The sequence below is a fragment of the Xyrauchen texanus genome, chromosome 19 (assembly GCF_025860055.1).
Source record: "Xyrauchen texanus isolate HMW12.3.18 chromosome 19, RBS_HiC_50CHRs, whole genome shotgun sequence".
Lineage (NCBI taxonomy): Eukaryota > Metazoa > Chordata > Actinopteri > Cypriniformes > Catostomidae > Xyrauchen > Xyrauchen texanus.
This window is the reverse complement of record NC_068294.1, coordinates 44,332,877-44,340,376: the sequence shown is the minus strand read 5'-3', so window position 1 is coordinate 44,340,376 and position 7,500 is coordinate 44,332,877. Positions and strand designations below refer to the sequence as shown.

At 41.1% G+C, this 7,500-nt stretch overlaps 1 protein-coding gene across 1 annotated transcript in view; it reads right to left on the bottom strand.

Moving 5' to 3' along the window:
- Positions 1–7,500, bottom strand: part of LOC127659594 (putative methyltransferase NSUN7) — a 46,183-nt gene that overhangs the window by 36,215 nt on the left and 2,468 nt on the right. The gene's annotated exons all lie outside the window — the stretch shown is intronic.

Here is a 7,500-nt window from a genome sequence, read left to right as displayed (position 1 = left end):
GGAGAGACATGAATAGAACTGATACTATTACTGAACCAAACCAGATCTACTGAACCAAACCAGATCTACTGAACCAAACCAGATTTACAGAACCAAACCAGATCTACAGAACCAAACCAGATCTACTGAACCAAACCAGATCTACAGAACCAAACCAGACTTACAGAACCAAACCAGACTTACAGAACCAAACCAGATCTACAGAACCAAACCAGATCTAAGGAACCAAACCAGACTTACAGAACCAAACCAGATTTACTGAACCAAACCAGACTTACAGAACCAAACCAGATTTACTGAACCAAACCAGATCTACAGAACCAAACCAGACTTACAGAACCAAACCAGATGTACAGAACCAAACCAGACTTACAGAACCAAACCAGATTTACTGAACCAAACCAGATCTACAGAACCAAACCAGATTTACAGAACTAAACCAGATTTACAGAACCAAACCAGATCTGCAGAACCAAACCAGATCTACTGAACCAAACCAGATCTACAGAACCAAACCAGATTTACAGAACTAAACCAGATCTACAGAACCAAACCAGATTTACAGAACTAAACCAGATCTACAGAACCAAACCAGATCTACAGAACCAAACCAGATTTACAGAACTAAACCAGATCTACAGAACCAAACCAGATCTACAGAACCAAACCAGATTTACAGAACTAAACCAGATCTACAGAACCAAACCAGATTTACAGAACCAAACCAGATCTACAGAACTAAACCAGATCTACAGAACCAAACCAGACTTACAGAACCAAACCAGATCTACTGAACCAAACCAGATCTACAGAACCAAACCAGATCTACAGAACCAAACCAGACTTACAGAACCAAACCAGATCTACAGAACTAAACCAGATTTACAGAACCAAACCAGATCTACAGAACCAAACCAGATCTACTGAACCAAACCAGATTTACAGAACCAAACCAGATCTACAGAACCAAACCAGATCTACTGAACCAAACCAGATCTACAGAACCAAACCAGATCTAGAGAACCAAACCAGATCTACTGAACCAAACCAGATCTACAGAACCAAACCAGATTTAAATATCCAAACCAGATCTACAGAACCAAACCAGATCTACAGAACCAAACCAGATCTAAGGAACCAAACCAGATCTAAGGAACCAAACCAGATCTACTGAACCAAACCAGATTTACAGAACCAAACCAGATTTACAGAACCAAACCAGATCTACAGAACCAAACCAGATTTACAGAACCAAACCAGATCTACACAACCAAACCAGATCTACAGAACCAAACCAGATTTACAGAACTAAACCAGATCTACAGAACCAAACCAGATCTACTGAACCAAACCAGATTTACAAAACCAAACCAGATCTACTGAACCAAACCAGATCTACAGAACCAAACCAGATTTAAATATCCAAACCAGATCTACAGAACCAAACCAGGTCTACTGAACCAAACCAGATCTAAGGAACCAAACCAGATCTAAGGAACCAAACCAGATTTACAGAACCAAACCAGATCTACAGAACCAAACCAGATTTACAGAACCAAACCAGATCTACACAACCAAACCAGATCTACAGAACCAAACCAGATTTACAGAACTAAACCAGATCTACAGAACCAAACCAGATTTACAGAACTAAACCAGATCTACAGAACCAAACCAGATTTACAGAACCAAACCAGATCTACAGAACTAAACCAGATTTACAGAACCAAACCAGATCTGCAGAACCAAACCAGATCTACTGAACCAAACCAGATCTACAGAACCAAACCAGATTTACAGAACTAAACCAGATCTACAGAACCAAACCAGATTTACAGAACTAAACCAGATCTACAGAACCAAACCAGATTTACAGAACTAAACCAGATTTACAGAACCAAACCAGATCTGCAGAACCAAACCAGATCTACTGAACCAAACCAGATCTACAGAACCAAACCAGATTTACAGAACTAAACCAGATCTACAGAACCAAACCAGATTTACAGAACTAAACCAGATCTACAGAACCAAACCAGATCTACAGAACCAAACCAGATTTACAGAACTAAACCAGATCTACAGAACCAAACCAGATTTACAGAACCAAACCAGATCTACAGAAATAAACCAGATCTACAGAACCAAACCAGACCTATAGAAACATATTAGATAAAAAAGTTTTTCCCTCACAGCAAAAATCACAGTGAATCTGAAATTGATTTTCTGATCTGGGTTGATTTCAAATGCATAAATAAATTGGATATGTTTCTGACTTAAATTCCATAAAATTTGACTTAAATGTAAACAGTCAGTTCAGAATACATGACATTTCAACACATATGGGCCACATTTATTATGTGAACAACTCCCAAAAAACGGATGTGAGATCTTTTATCTCTGATGTGTGAATATAGCCAATGTGTGTCTGTGTATGTGAAGGACAATTGACCAAAAGGGTATAAATTAGCATGAAAAGCACATGTGAAGTGAAAGAACAAGTGTGTATGTGAGTCACGTTTGTGTGTGTGTGTATTGATTTTGGAGCGTGATTCTGCCCAGTGCAGAGATAAGACAGATTAAAGCATGTTCTCCCAGGTGATTCCTTTCACCTGAAACACGTTCACCAAACCAAAACCGCCACATCGATATCACACGCTTTATTCTCATTTACCTCAAACACGATCTCACAGCTTCCTCTAACTGTGTTCTCAGAACTCACTGATATATCAGGAGGAGAGGTGTGATGTACTATATATGGCAAGCTAAACTGACTTCTTTTATAGATTTCTATAAATGCAATTTTTTATATCATTAATTAGGTTTGCACTATCAAAAATGACATCATTACATATTACGAGCCTATGTAAACGATGGCATCCTCCGCCCTTGCGTCATCCTCTGAGTCCAGACTTTGGTGATGTAAGTGAGTGCAGACCGATGGAACGCTAGTCAGCAAGTCCATGAGGGGGCATGAGTGGTAAGTGGTGCTGAGTGACTCCAGCCAGGTCTCCTAAGCAACCAAATTGGGCCGGTTGCTAGGGAGGGTAGAGTCACATGGGGTAACCTCCTCGTGGTGATGATTAGTGGTTCTCGCTCTCAATGGGGCGTGTGGTGAGTTGTGTGTGGATCGTGGAGAGTAGCATGAGCCTCCACATGCTGTGAGTCTCCTTAGCAACCAAATTGGCCCGGTTGCTAGGGAGGGTAGAGTCACATGGGGTAACCTCCTCGTGGTGGTGATTAATGGTTCTCTCAATGGGGCGTGTGGTGAGTTGTGTGTGGATTGTGGTGAGTAGCATGAGCCTCCACATGCTGTGAGTCTCCTTAGCAACCAAATTGGCCTGGTTGCTAGGGAGGGTAGAGTCACATGGGGTAACCTCCTCGTGGTGGTGATTAATGGTTCTCTCAATGGGGCGTGTGGTGAGTTGTGTGTGGATTGTGGAGAGTAGCATGAGCCTCCACATGCTGTGAGTCTCCTTAGCAACCACATTGGCCTGGTTGCTAGGGAGGGTAGAGTCACATGGGGTAACCTCCTTGTGGTGGTGATTAGTGGTTCTCGCTCTCAATGGGGCGTGTGGTGAGTTGTGTGTGGATCGTGGAGAGTAGCATGAGTCTCCACATGCTGTGAGTCTCCTTGGCAACCATATTGGCGCGGTTGCTAGGGAGGGTAGAGTCACATGGGGTAACCTCCTCGTGGTGGTGATTAGTGGTTCTCTCAATGGGGCATGTGGTGAGTTGTGTGTGGATTGTGGAGAGTAGCATGAGCCTCCACATGCTGTGAGTCTCCGCGGTGTCATGTACAACGATGAGATCACGTGATAAGATGCGCGGACTGGCGGTCTCAGACGCGGAGGCGACTGAGACTCATCCTCCGCCCCCCGGATTGAGGCGAGTAACCGCGCCACCCTGAGGACCTACTAAGTAGTGGGAATTGGGCATTCCAAATTGGGTTTATAAAATTATAAAATCACGCTTCTGCAGAATAATCTCACTAGGACGTAACGATTTTAATATGTGCGCTGAATGTTTACATAACGATCGGTTTTTGGTATCGGAGCATTTTTACGAGTACCAGTACATGAGCGCGGGCTCGGACCCACACCCCTAGTCTTGATATTTTCGATTATTAATAATCTTTTAATCCATGATGGGTCATCGCCATGTTTTATTCCTCCAGCTCAGAAACTCCAGTCTGCTGTGATTGCTCGAGAGGATCAGAAGCGGGGACTGTTGGGTAATAGTCTGCGCTGATGCTGGCTTAGCCGAAGGGCACATTGAGGGTGCAAAGGAGGCACTTGCGAGTACCCCTTGTTGTGGTTAATGCCATCTCTGTGAAAAATCACTCTTAGAGTTTTTGATGCCAGAAAATAGACTTTATTATCAGACAATAATCTGCAGAACAACTGAAGCATCTCTGGGTTTGTGATCACTTAAATACATTTCTTCTACCAAGGTGTGGCTAATACATTCCAAACATGTCACCATTATCCATCATCCTGTTCTTTGCCTCCAGTCTGATTATTTTAGGAAGTGGACAGGAGACACCCATGGAAGAGCCTCACCATATATTGACATGAGAGCACATATTTGAGGCTATTCCTGTTCCTGCACAGGCCTCACCCTCAGAGTGCTCAAATGTAAAATGGGACACCCTGTGGTTTTGAGGACTTTGCGAGAACTCAAAAATGAAGGCCACAAGATTGCAAGTCCATATCAAGTGTGTCATGTGAGACTTGCTAGCTAACAATTAGCATGCAGTACCAACCTGAGTCACCAGGGGGTCACTATCAGTAAGCATGAAATCTTGTGCTTACAAGGTGACAGGTGACAGCTGAGGTACTTGACCAAGTGTGCCGCACAAGCCCTCAAAAGTGAAGCCAAAACGTCTCGATCGCCCCCCGGTGGCTGGTCCTAGTATAGGTCATAAACCCCGCCTCCCCATGTTATTCAACGGGACGTGAGACCAACTAAACAATTAAATTACACTTCACATATCTTTTTTCCAAAGATAGTTTCTGTCATTTACTGTCGTTTCTATCACGATGATGTCATTTCAAGTGTTTGTTTTCAAAATAAGTTTGTTTTTAGTTATTTGATGCTATAAAAACGCTGCTGTGACATCATGATTGACAGCTGTGATTGACAGGTTCTCACTGAAGTAGTCACTGAAGCACCAACTGAATTTTTTTCGGGATCTTCGGAGGACTGAGGAGATTGGAGCTTTAAATTTAATATCTAAATTTCTATAATTAATTATTTCACACCGTCATAAGTCAAAAGTCAAAAGTGCAGGGGCGTGTCCTAGCGATTGATTCAGCGAGAGTGAGGGCGAGGCCTTGATTTCGCGGCTTTACTTCCTGCTCACTACTGCGCAGGTCTGGTCCCGAAATCGCAACTGGCAAGAGACTCGAGTCCCAAGATGTCAGCGCCATATCGGGACACTGGCGGCTTCAGTTCTCACCAGTGGAAAAGAGCGAAGGGACGTCGGCCATCTTTTTTTACAGTCTATGTACTTGACCTGTTGATGTATAGTTGTATAATCCTCTAACAAGTATATTTAGCAAATATCAATCAAGGAAAGAAACATATATAATGTTTACATGCTTACTAATAGTGGCACCTGGTGGCCGAGGTTGGTACTGCATGCTAATTGTTAGCTAGCAAGTAAAGAAATAAAAATGTGTGAAATTCTACTAGAGAAAATGCAGTTACTGATATCAGTAAATATGCTTTTAACTCTCTGAAATAAATGTTTTGATAAAGAATGGGTATTTCTGCAGGTACTTATCAAGCATTAACATTTTTACTAGTGCAAATGTAATTACTGATATCAAACATTTGCATTTTTACTAGAAATAATCCCATTGGTGATATCAAGAATTAGCCTTTTAACTAGTGAAAAGTACATTTCTACAGTTTTATTAATTGTGATTAAATGTAGAGGGCTTGTGATTCTGTTAACTTACTAAGTGATCAAATTTGATTTTCACCTGGTGAACGATAACAATATTACAACTGTGGACTTTCCACAGCAGAATCGCTCTTTTTAATTAACCTTGAGCTCCTGTAAACAGATGCATGTCATTATCGTCTCTGTAATTATGGTGTTTGTAAACACACATAGACATTAGCGAGACATCTGTGATCATGTCTTCACTCGTAATCTATGGTTCTGCCTAATGAATGCTAATGAAGATCCCAGAGAGGTCTAAATGGCTCTACAAAGCCAAAACGACACCGACACAGAACAATGTGCATAATAAAACAATCTCACTCTTTTTTTCTCTGAATTGAAGCATAGTTGAGATGAACCGGTCCATTTTGGTGCTGTAATGTCTAAAATCCCCCCACAGTACAAACACTTACAGTATTACAAAATGTAAACAACACAATAGATGATACAAACCTGATCCAGATCAATTCAACAAAGATTATTTATACAAAAAAAATCATGTTAGAATATATTCAGCAAAAGTACAGATGATCTTTCTGATATTGTATCTCAATTCCGATTTAAAGCATCAGTTCACCCAGAAATGAATATTCAGTCATTATTTACTCACCGCTGTGTTGTTGTAACTCTACATGACTTTCTCGGGAGTAATTGTGTATAAATGTTGTGCTCAGTGATGTCATACAATGGCAGTTTATGGCGACACCTCTTCAAGCTTCAAAAGAACACAAAAGTATCATTCAGAATCTAATTAATTATTCATGAGCTCATGATTGTTCTGATAAGATTTGATGAGAAACTGAAATCTGATGTATTATTGAGTGTAAATGTTCACTGTTGATCTCCTGTGTGTGTTCATGATAGGACACGAGAGCAACAGTTCACACACCCCTCACGACATTGGGGGCGTTCAAGAGAAAACTCGTTGTGTTTATCTAAAAACAGTGATAGTGACAACAGAACACAACTGCACACAAAACACAGAACAGAACTTACTAAACATGTCTGACGAGTCTGTAGAGGAAGAACTGATGCATTTCTGTGCCCAGCCTTTTTTTGTTTTTTTTTGTTTTTGGACAGTTCACAGAGGACGTGGAGTTACTCGTGCGATGCCGAAAATAGAAGACAAGTGATTGAAAGAATGTCACGTCACTCCTCACTGCTGGTTTGGACAAAAACTTTAATTACCACAGAAAATATAAGTGTGTTTCTGTTTGATTTCAGAGGACTCCATTAAAATAAAAAAAAGGCTGGGCACAGAAATGCATCAGTTCTTCCTCTACAGACTCTTCAGACATGTTTAGTAAGTTCTGTTCTGTGTTTTGTGTGCAGTTGTGTTCTGTTGTCCCTATCACTGTTTTTAGATAAACACAACGAGTTTTCTCTTGAACGCCCCCAATGTCGTGAGGGGTGTGTGAACTGTTGCTCTCGTGTCCTATCATGAACACACACAGGAGATCAACAGTGAACATTTACACTCAATAATACATCAGATTTCAGTTTCTCATCAAATCTTATCAGAACAATCATGAGCTCATGAATAATTA